General features: G+C 37.3%; 1 protein-coding gene across 1 annotated transcript in view; it reads left to right on the forward strand.

Moving 5' to 3' along the window:
• Positions 1-10,581: 10,581 nt before the first annotated feature.
• The window catches only part of arhgef12.S (Rho guanine nucleotide exchange factor 12 S homeolog), a gene marked incomplete at its 5' end in the record, with an annotated part of 95,405 nt that continues 94,733 nt past the window's right edge, over positions 10,582-11,253 (forward strand). The window contains 1 exon segment of the mRNA NM_001089294.1: positions 10,582-11,253. This exon segment is cut by the window's right edge and continues 65 nt beyond it.

Here is an 11,253-nt window from a genome sequence, read left to right on the forward strand (position 1 = left end):
GATATGTTTTAATTCAAATTGTCAAAATTTTAATTGAAGCTGTAATATATTTTGCAAACTAACAAAACACACCCAGGCAAACGGATTCCCAGTGTACACCATTCCAGAGGGATATCTGGCAGAGACATGTCTCTATAAGAATTCTGAGATCTACAAGTTGATGCTGAACATGTGAGTATGTTAGTATGTGGTGTATGTGGAAATATATGAGTGGGAGAAGAATCTTGCAAAAAATGGAAATGCGTGCACATTATCTTCCTTCCTCTATGGTCTCTGTATTACATAAAATATGTGGGAGTTCCACACTGATAAACATACTGCACCTGTGTGTTTGAAGGGAATGACAGTGTAGAAATTTATGTATGGTTGGTTAGGTGGGCGGAAATATGGATTTTTATACCCTTATATTTAATTTTGGATGGTGCATACATGTATAGAGTTGTAACATAGTGAAGGTCACTTTTGTTATGCTTACATTATGAAGTATAGTTTTATTTTTCTAATATACACAGGGGCTCATTTATAAACACTGGGCAAATTTGCACCTGGGCAGTAACCCATGGCAACCAATCAAATATTTAATTTTATTGTTCTGGCAGAAAAAAGCCAGTTGGTTGCTATGAGTTACTGCCCATGGGCAAAATTGCCCAGTGTTCATAAATGAGCCCCACAGAGTTCTCTTTATCAAGTACTGCATTGTAGATATATGTTGCTGTGGCTGCAGGGTCGGACTGGGCTGGCAGGACACTGGGAAAAAACCCGGTGGACCCCCTCTTGCCGGCCCATGGGCAGTTGGTCGCGGCAAAAACTCAGTTTGTGCATGCACGACAGTTAAGCCTCTGCACTAAATAATTTCCCCCTAAATTTAAAAAACACATTGAAGGAGAACTAAACTCTAAAAATAAATATGCTTAGAAATGTCATATTTTATATACTGAACTTACTGCATATCTATAACAGTAATGATCTAAGCCTTCAAAATTGTCACAAGAGCTCCCTATTTTGGATTATTTTAGGAGTGTCGGTGACACTGAACATACTCAGTATGCTCTGGGCTTATTATTCAGTTCTGATGCTAATCACTATACATTGGTTTTGGAGCTTTCTTGTAAAGGTAGGCACCTTTTATCTGGAAACCGGTTATCTAGAAAGCTCTGAATTAAGGAAAGGCTGTCTCCCATAGACTCCATTTTATCCGAGTAATCTAAATGTAATCTAAATGTTTAAAAATGATTTCCATTTCCTCTAACAATAAAACAGTACCTTGTACTTGATCCAAACTAAAATATAATTAATCCTTATTGGAAGCAAAACTATTGGGTTTATTTTATGTTTACATGATTTGCTAGTAAGGTATGAAGATTCAAATTAGGGAAAGATCTGTTATTCCGAAAACCGAAGCATTTTGTATTGTGGTATTGTGACTTTTACATTTTACACTTTATATATACAGTATATTGTGAATTGGGTTCCTAAGCTCAGGCAATTAACAGCAACAGAGAGCATGTTCAGTGATTCAGCATAAGATGGGGGCTAGTGAGAGCATCTTTGGAGACAAAGATCTTCACTCCTAAAGGGCTCAGGTTGCCTTGGGCTGGTAAAGAACCTCAAAACACAATGTGCATCATTTCTACCCTACTTCTTTGTTAAACTTTAGTTTTGTTTTAAATAGCTCCTCTTCACATAACCTAGCACTATACCCTATAATCAAGCTGTCCAGTTGGAGGCCTGTGGGCAAACTTGTCCTCCGAGAGATTTTTATGACCCTCAGAAAGCACAGGATCTCAACAGATCTTCTCGTATGAGTCATAGTTTATAATTATGCAGCCCACAAACATGAAACAGTATGCAACTGGCCCACAGCATGGAAAATATTTGAATGCAAAATGTATTATTATTATTATTATAATAATCACAAAATAATAATTTGTCTTTATAAAAAATTTCAATTTTGTGAAAACAATTAAAAAACAATGAAAGGCATCCCACCTTTCTCTTTTGTAGTACAGTTAATTGTCATATAACTTTCCTGCCTTTTATCTGTTTAAAAGTGTCAGTTTTCACAAATCTTCAAACTAAAAGAAAAAAATTTCTTATCATAGAGCTCTCCTTCTCTTAATAGGGGATGCAATATGTGTCGTTAGCGCAAACAACTTTCAGAAAGACGCTTGCAAAAGTTTTTTACTGATTAAAAACCTCAACGACTTCCTCACAAACTTTGTGGCGAAATTGCTATTGCGAACTTTTGCAGTGTACAGATGAAGCCACTTGGATTTGTGAGATAAATGCGTCATGACTCATGGTTAATTGAAGAAACTGCGTTATCTAAAGTCATCTTAACTCATTTAATGCATTTAACCTTTCCATTAGCATACCAAAGCACCATTGTGAACAATGGTGAATGCCTTAATTAGATGGGATGTTGTGACGCAGTTTTCTGTGTTAAATGAGATAAATGGGATATCTGTGTTTAGTTATTCTGTGTCAAACAGACAAACCAAAGTGGCTGCATCTGTATATAAGAAAATTTCGCAATTGCAAACCATGTTTTGCACATACGCTCAAAACATTCTTGAACACACTTTCTATTGTTTGTGCAGGAGTGCTCCCAAACACTGACTCCATTATATTTTCACGCATGCGCAGAATACTGATAACAGACATATTGATGACGTCGACAAAGGAAACATGGCGCCCACGATGGAGCAGCAACAGAGAAAATTTACCATGGCACTGTAAGAGTTAAGCTGGCCACAGATGCAAAGATTCGATCGTACGAATCAAGGTACGATCGGACTTCCCCATCTCCCGACCCGCCACTAACCATTCCGATCAAATAAATTACAAAAGAACAGATCAGCCGATGTTCTGACAGCAATAGTATGAAAGTTATGTCCGACCAAAGCTAGTGACAGTCTCCCTCTGAAAATTGTTCGATCGGCAATACATGCAGAGATATTATCGGCAGCCGACAAATATCTTTTAACCTGTCCGATCGACCAAACGACCGATCTCCGACGGATGAAAAATGTCGGGACACAGTCTGAAAATCGTCCGAATCCTTGATCTTTGCGTCTATGGCCAGCTTAAATAAAGCAATACTGTTTAAATATGTGACTGCAGTTTACAAATAAGGGAATGGTGAAATCATACATATTAACTGCCTCAAAACTGCAGTTGCAAAGTTTCATTAAACAAAAGTATATACAGAATGCTGAGTGACATGACTAACTAGTTTAAAGGTATAACAGTGGATTGATCTGGACAAAAGTCTAAAAGTAGACTGACTGTAAGCCTGTTTCATTTATACAAGGGAACCGCACAAAGTAATCCAAAAGGTACACTACAGCCTTGGATTCTATACAGTATACTGTATTATTCAAGACTTGATTATTAAATGGACCATAGTATGTATGCAATACACACTATTATAATTAATACTTGTGGCTGTTATGGTCAAGCAGTGTAGGGCTACACGCATGAGGAGTATATTATTTTTTATACATGGAATCCCTTATCAGGCAAACCTGTTATCCAGAAAGTTCTGAATTGGTATTGGAAAAGTCATTTCCAATAAAGCCCATGTAAAGCAAATAATTCTATTTTTTTTAAATTGATTTCATTTTTCCTTATATTCCTAAAAAGCAAGCTGCATGAATCTATATTGTTTGCAAAATAATTTTTTAATGTTGAAAGGAACAGTTCAGTGTAAAAATAAAAACTGGGTATAGGCTGTACATTTACTTAGCCAAAAATGTAATCTATAAATGCTGGAGTGACTGGATGTCTAACAGAACATTAAGATTTTAATAGGAATCAAAGTTAAAGGAAAATTATATCCCCAAAATGAATACTTAAGCAACACATAGTTTACATCATAAGTGGCATATTAACAAATTTTACCGAACTGGAATATATGAGATAACATGAGAAGATGCAGCGTTATTTTAATGGGTATCTCATAACGTAACTATTTATGTCTACATAAATCCATGTTGATGGCAATTTTTTTTTAATGTTTAAATGGTTTAAGTAGCTGTAAGGAATAGTGGTCTAAATTACCTAAGTCCCCAGACAACCCAGGTCCAAAGCATTCAGTAGTTCCTTCTTATATTAAGAGTGTAGCAATTCCTACATATACCTTTTTAGCCAATGATTTAAAGTCTTCACTGAGATGCATTGGCTGCACCCTAGCATGCAATCACAAATGTAGCAGACAAAGCATTTAATGCTAAAAATATATATAAATATAAATATATATATATATATATAGTAGAGTAGGGAACCGGCACTCACAAAATCGAAGTAATCTGTGCCTGGGTGCAGTCGTTGTTCAAGAAAATCAATAGAAGTAGTGGAGATCGCACTCGCAGGTCTTAAGTGTAGTAAATCAAATTTTATTGTGGACAATTGCTGACGTTTCGGCTGATACAACAGCCTTTCTCAAAGTATATATATATATATATATATATATATATATATATATATATATATATATATATATATATATATATATATATATATATATATATATATATATACTGTGTAGCTGGTGCACACGGCAAACAGTCCAATGCCTGTGTGCTGGTTTACAACAATCACATAGTCCGTTCAAAAAAAAAAAACGCATCAACCAGGTCTTAGTATGAAAAATCAAATATTCAAAATTTATTGCCAACGTTTCGGCTCCATAGATTGAGCCGTCTCAATCTATGGAGCCGAAACGTTGGCAATAAATTTTGAATATTTGATTTTTCATACTAAGACCTGGTTGATGCGGTTTTTTTTTTGAACGGTATATATATATATATATATATATATATATATATATATAATTTTTTAGTAGGGAAACCCAATACCAATCTAGATTCAGGAACCAGGGGATACATATATTAAACCCCAGATTCCCAAAGCTGCTGCATAGATATGCAGTAAATAAGGTTAGGTTTACATAAAGGAGAGGGAAAGGCTTCATGCACTTGGGGGTGCCAAATGTTAAAAACTGCACCGGCCCAGGGTTATACTACTGAGCACCACGGTGCGATCGTCTTCCGTCTTCCACTTTCTTTGTGTGGCTGCCCAGTAGAATGAAAAGCCAAAATTTAACTAAAAAGTCGCCTATTTTGTTCAACTGCGCATGCATCTGCCCCATGAAATTTGAAGAAAAGAAGAAGCCAGAAGAAGATCGATCTGTGGTGCTCACTGGTATAACCCCGGGTCTGTGCAGTTTTCTGCTGATAGGAGCACCAGTCTGGGGTTTCAGTTAAGTAAATACAATCACTTGGGGGTGCCTAACTTTTGGCAGCCCCCAAGTGCACAAAGCCTGTCCTTCTCCTTTAAACATTCCTGTAGCTTCAGCAAATCCCTTCTACAGTATATCTCCTGAATGGGTCAGTATATGTCTGTTAAATATTATGATAATAATAATAATGCAGTTATCCAATCTGATTTACACATATCACAAAAGTATAATAAATTGTTTAAATACTGTTTAAAAATTGTTTCCTATACACTGTAGCTTTGTTTTGCATTCATCTCTGAATCATGATTCTCTTTCTTCTCCCTTGTACACAGCCTCTAAATTTAAACATCAATTCTAAGGATATATTTATTTCCATGTAACGTGAAAATTATTCTCGGAACAGTCTCTTTCTCAGGCCCAGCACCATCAACTACAGTCTACAGAATTATTAGTCCACAACTGCCGGAGGGCCGCTGAACAGTGAATAGTGTTCCAGGCAGGAGGAAGAGAATTATTTCTCAAATCGTTAGCACACCACTGGGAATACTCCAGAATTGCTAGGTACAGTGCACCATGTCAACAATCGACTCAGCAGCAAAGTGTAATTTCACTGGAAGTTTACATCAGACACGCTCAGTTGTCCCTCCAACAAAAACAGCTCACTCTCTCACTGTGAACTACAGACTCTAAGCATCTCCAAGTGATTATTTCCCTTGTTAGCCCTTCTAGTATGGACTCTGGATCTTCTGATAGCACAGAGAGTTGTTTACTGCTGTCTGCTTGTTTTTCTTCAAAGAAAATATGCGAGTCAAAAGCTTTCGTTTTCTCGGATGAGGCTCTTACAAGTAAAACATCAAGAAACAAATTTACAGGAGGATATGGGTGAAAGAAAATAGCATAGGAGAACAGATCACAGGAAAGAACAGGAAGATGCAAAGAGGAAGAGAAGAACAGGTGGTACTAAACCTCCCCACTTACAAAGTCCCAGAGATTGAATCAATAGTTCTGAATTTGGGACTTTCTTTCCCTCTTTCTGGTGACTTTAAACTATTTGATGTGATTACAGAAGTATACATACAGTTGTGTTCAGAATAATAGCAGTGTGTTTAAAAAAGTGAATAAAGCTCCAAATCCTTATAATAGCTTTTGTTTCCATACACACATTGGGAACACTGCACATTCTATTCTATAAAATTTTGAATTGAAGAAAAGGGATTAGGCTGTTCAAAAAAAAATATCATTCTTCTTTACAAACTCGAACATTCACTGTATAAACTAAAAAATGTTTCAAAATGTTTCTTTCCTTTGAATCACTGAATTAATATTCTGTTGTATAACCACTGTTTCTGAGAACTGCTGCACATCTGTGTTGCATGGAGTCAATCAACTTCTGGCACCTGTTATAATCCACAATTCTTCTACTTTTCTTGGTTTCGCCTCACAAACAGCATTTTTGATGTCACACCACATTTTTTTTTTTATATTTGATTAAGGTCCGGGGATAGGGCTGCTCACTCCATAACTTCAATCTTGTTGGTCTGGACATGTTGATGGTTTACGCGTGTGTCTGGGGTTGTTGTCTTGTTGAAACTCCCATTTCAAGGGCATTTCCGTTTCGGCATAAGGTAACATGACCTCTTCAAGTATTTTTATGTATTAAAACTGATCCATTATCCCTGGTATGTGATAAATAGGCCCAACACCATAGTATGAGAAACATCCCAATATCATGATGCTTGCACCACTGCTTCACTGTTTTCAGTGTACTGTGGCTTGAATTCAGTGTTTGGGGCTGTCTGACAAACTGTCTGTGGCCCCTAGACCCAACGAAAACAATCTCTTTCATCAGTCCACAAAATGTTGCCAGTCAATGTGTTTTATTTGGCAAATTGTAACCACTTCAGTACATTTTTTTTTTTCAACAGTGGTGGGACTTTGCATGGGTTTCTTGCTGATAGCTTGGCTTCACATAGTCTTCTTCTAATTGTAACAGTACTCACAGGTAACTTTTGACCCTTTGATCTTCCTGGGGTTGATCATTGGCTTTGCCATTTTTGCTGTCTATCCATTCGAATGGTAGCTTTCTGTTTTTTTTCCATGTCTTTCAGGTTTTGGTTGCCATTTAAAAGTATCTAAGATCATTTTATCTGAGCAGTCTACAATTTTCTGCACTTCTTTTTATGTTTCCCTCTCCAATAAACTTTTTAATGAAAGTAGGCTATTCTTTTGAACAATGTCTGGAACAACCCATTTTTAGAAAGAAATGCACTAAAACCAGCATGCACATTTGCTGCCTTCCTTCCTTAAATTAGGGCCACAATTGACACCTGTTTTTTCACAGAATGAATGACCTCACTAATTGAACCAAACTGCTATTATTTGGAACAAACTATTATTATTTTTAACAAGCCCCAATAATTTATTCAATTACACAGAATCAGCAGCATGCATGTCGTGACTGTAGGGTCAGTTGGTTTTCTATTACTCTACTACACCTACTAGAAAATTATTTGCCATGTAGAAATATCATTTCTATGAAAACCAGTGATTGATTAGATTAGCGATGTCGGACTGATATGATGAAACTGGATAGAGAAACTGGAAAACTGAATTCAATTTACAATTTGGGGATAGATTAACTATTACAAACTTAAAGTAATGTATGATGTAGATAGAGTGGGTTATCAAATATTTGAAAAAGTGTTCAGATTGCACCTTGAGGGAAGGTTATTTTGTCTGTAATAGGTATTGAGCGAGTAATCATGAATAAGAGGAGTCAAAAGCTATAACGTAGGGATGTATAATGGATTTTCTGATTAACAACTAGAGTACCAAAAAGTATTAATAGCGAATTTGATGTCTCCTGTTTTTATGGTTAATATTCTGATATAGAATCTGATATGCTGAAAATAATTTATTGTTTTTAATAATTATTTATCGTTTGTTTGTGGGAGCCTGTTCTATGTATAAATGGTACTGACCATGTATAGTGAAGGCAGGGATTGTTTTGTACATATGCCTAATGATTGGTTGACCGTGATTGCTCCATTTTTCAAGCAATGCTACTGGTGGTTTTGGGTTTAAAAACCCTGTGTAAGTAAGTGCTAGCTATGGCACAAATTGCATAAGGACAAAATGTATGCCCATGGTTCAGAAAAAAACACCTTTATTTCCTTCATGGCTACGACCAAAGATACAGTAATGTCTTGAGCCGCATCCTGGCTCTTTCAAACTAATACATTTATCAGACTTCCTTTTAAACACTTGGGCTAGCACCCTCTCTTGTTCTTAATTGAGTACAAATCATGGTCTATTTAAAACAAGTAACACGCAATATAAACAATATGGTAGTTCAAAAGAAAAAATTTATCTAATTGCCACTGGCACTTATCTGTCCATGTAATCTATACTGTTCACGTAATTGTATATAATTTAATCTGTAAAATATAAATAATAAAAAAAGTGTTCGATATTCGAAGTATTACCGCAAATCCTACGATCGAAGGAAAAATCGTTCGATCGAACGATGAAACGATTTTAATCCATCGATCAAAGGATTTTCCTTTGATCAAAAAAACCTTAGAAAAGTAATGGGGAAGGTCCCCATAGGCTTACATTGTAACTCGGTAGGTTTAAACTACCGAAGTATGTAGTCAAAGTTTTTATCGAATGGTCAAATGTTTTTTATTTCGAAACAAAGTCGTAGTCGAAGGTCGTAGTAGCCTATTCGATGGTTGAAGTACCCAAAAAAATACTTCGAAGAAGTTTTTTTACTTTGAATCCTTCATTCAAGCTTAGTAAATGTGCCCCCAAAGAAAAAAGTGGTTTCTTTTTGGTCTTTGGTAACCGTAGGGTGAGCAATATATGACCCATCTGCATGATCATAATTGCTGCTATGTAGGCCATTGTATTAAGGACTACATCAATGAACAAATATAGTCCTCAATCTGACGGGAGGATCAAATCTGGCCAATCAATATCAAACCAATTTACAACATATATCAGACCCACCTGTGGGATCAGAATTGCATAATGCAAGCCCATCATGCTCATGGACTACAGGCAACACACAGATATGGATACCCGTTTCTGCTGCAGTACTGACAGAGTGATAATCAGCACACTTCAGAGATATGATCAGAGTAAATAAAGAGTAAAAGGTTCTTTTTGTTTAATTTCACCCAGCCTTTCCATAAAAATCACCCAGTCTTGCCCTTGTTCTCTCCTTGAATTGAAAAATCTACCCTTTGCATTGCGTCAAAAATACTGGGACCCTCTGATCACTAAAAAAAAAAAAGACTAGAGGTGGTCATACATGGGCAGATTAAGTTGCAGATATTGTTCTTTAGACCGTTTCGGCATCTTATCTGCCAGTGTATGGTGGCTTCCGACGGGTCTTCCTGATCGATACCTAGCTAAGATATCGATCAGGGAGCTTTGATTTCTGTCGATCGAGGACCACATGGGCTAGTAGTTGATGCGGTTCTACAACCCGCTGGCACCCATTCATTTTGTTGTAACCCAATTGTTCGGCCCTAGGGCCAAATGTTCAGTTTAACCCAATACCGCCCTGTCGTTCGCTTGTTTGGCGATCATATTATGAATGGTCAATACTGCAAGATGGCTTTTGGTCTCTTTCACCAATTGTCTACTCTTAAATTGGGCAGTGTCCAAAATTATGAAAAATGTGTCCCTTACTTGTAAAAAAAAACTTAAAAAATGACTCTGGCCATAACTTGCACAACCCAAACCTTCCTTTCTCGTCAGTTTGAGAGCAGACTCTTGTAATGGTTGTTGCAAGTATTGTTCATAAGCAACAAAAAAAACAAACATTTTTTGTTGTTCCCTGGCAGAAGCTGAAGTGAATTCGTACTTTTTACACTTAAAACACGGAGAGCAAGTGAAATGGTGGCGACTCTGCTGGCCACCACAAAGAAAATAAAGTGTTTTGTCTCTTTCTTCCCCACCAGAATAAAGCAAATGTAGGTTTCTTGCTCCGAACAAAAAAAAATGGATTACACAAGTGCAGCCAATATGGGGAGCTAAAGCTCTAGTTGTTACTGGCATGGCTGGCAACCACAAAATAAAGTAAAAGTCTTTTTTTCCTGACAAAAGTAGGAATTGTGTCTCATCAAAGTCTACCGCGTGTTACTAAACGCTTATGACCGTACTAATCTAAAGCACTCCGTCCTTGCACATCAATCTCCACAAGGCGGCTACGTGCCGCGTCATTACGCTTATATACGCGCAGTCGTGACGCCACTTTCTCGCGAGATGAGATTTGTGACGTCGGGATTAGCTGTCAGGCAGGAGCCAAGAAGCTGGACATTAATGGCGCTGCGGGACGTTTAAGCAGTGATCCGGGACTGCAGGTTTTGTAAAGCAATCGGCACTGTCCCGCGGAAAGCGGGACTTTTGGGCGGTATGAGTGTAATGCTTAGTTTTAATACAGCGCGACCCCCTATAGTTGTTATTTAGGTGTTATACTAAGAAAATGCCCACCCCTACCTCATTTGTGATTCATTCGGAATTAAAAGGCAACAATTGTAGCAATTAAGGGCCTTTGCGTTGCTTTTTCCTTTATAGCACACTGCAGTAGATATCTATGCATGACTGAGCTCAGCTTTCTTCACTATTCTACTTTGGAGTTCTCCAGCCGCGCTGAGCGCTTCAGACATACCTCTCCTTATCTCCAAGTTCTGGAACCACTTCTTTTGGTTTGGTCTGTGTTCCAATGAAAGCTGCACCGCTGCTCCACGGCTGCAAACGTCTACATCTGGGGGAAAACGTGTTGGCCATCGTTACAACACACTAAAAGAGAGACTCTAGCAAATCATGCTGTAGAAGATCTTCCTCATAAGTTACTGGTGCCTACTTTTCTTTATGGCAATTTGGAATCCTCAGAAGCCCAAGGAACTCTCTTACAGATTCCATTGTAAGACCGCTGTGCACTACCCAAAATTGAAGAATTAATAATATTTAAAATAAGATGTAAGTTTGCTTAGTAAACT

The sequence above is a fragment of the Xenopus laevis genome, chromosome 7S, assembly GCF_017654675.1.
Source record: "Xenopus laevis strain J_2021 chromosome 7S, Xenopus_laevis_v10.1, whole genome shotgun sequence".
Lineage (NCBI taxonomy): Eukaryota > Metazoa > Chordata > Amphibia > Anura > Pipidae > Xenopus > Xenopus laevis.